Raw genomic sequence first — 1148 nt, 5'->3', positions numbered from 1 at the left:
TGAGTTAGGTTGAGATAACCTAAGTCTCATTTCGATCTTCGGATCCTTATGAGTCCGGCAGTCTGCCAGCCTTTGAGTGAGTTAGGTTGAGATAACCTAAGTCTCATTTCTATCTTCGGATCCTTATGAGTCCGGCAGTCTGTCTGCCTTTGAGTGAGTTAGGTTGAGATAACCTAAGTCTCATTTCGATCTTCGGATCCTTATGAGTCCGGCAGGCTGCCAGCCTTTGAGTGAGTTAGGTTGAGATATCCTAAGTCTCATTTCGATCTTAGGATCCTTATGAGTCCGGCAGTCTCTCTGCCTTTGATTGAGTTAGGTTGAGATAACCTAAGTCTCATTTCCATCTTCGGATCCTTATGAGTCCGGCAGGCTGCCAGCCTTTGAGTGAGTTAGGTTGAGATATCCTAAGTCTCATTTCGATCTTAGGATCCTTATGAGTCCGGCAGTCTCTCTGCCTTTGATTGAGTTAGGTTGAGATAACCTAAGTCTCATTTCCATCTTCGGATCCTTATGAGTCCGGCAGGCTGCCAGCCTTTGAGTGAGTTAGGTTGAGATATCCTAAGTCTCATTTCGATCTTAGGATCCTTATGAGTCCGGCAGTCTCTCTGCCTTTGATTGAGTTAGGTTGAGATAACCTAAGTCTCATTTCCATCTTCGGATCCTTATGAGTCCGGCAGGCTGCCAGCCTTTGAGTGAGTTAGGTTGAGATATCCTAAGTCTCATTTCGATCTTAGGATCCTTATGAGTCCGGCAGTCTCTCTGCCTTTGATTGAGTTAGGTTGAGATAACCTAAGTCTCATTTCCATCTTCGGATCCTTATGAGTCCGGCAGGCTGCCAGCCTTTGAGTGAGTTAGGTTGAGATATCCTAAGTCTCATTTCGATCTTAGGATCCTTATGAGTCCGGCAGTCTCTCTGCCTTTGATTGAGTTAGGTTGAGATAACCTAAGTCTCATTTCCATCTTCGGATCCTTATGAGTCCGGCAGGCTGCCAGCCTTTGAGTGAGTTAGGTTGAGATATCCTAAGTCTCATTTCGATCTTAGGATCCTTATGAGTCCGGCAGTCTCTCTGCCTTTGATTGAGTTAGGTTGAGATAACCTAAGTCTCATTTCCATCTTCGGATCCTTATGAGTCCGGCAGGCTGCCAGC

This window comes from Ipomoea triloba, chromosome 16 (genome assembly GCF_003576645.1).
Source record: "Ipomoea triloba cultivar NCNSP0323 chromosome 16, ASM357664v1".
NCBI lineage: Eukaryota > Viridiplantae > Streptophyta > Magnoliopsida > Solanales > Convolvulaceae > Ipomoea > Ipomoea triloba.
This window is presented reverse-complemented; position numbering follows the sequence as displayed.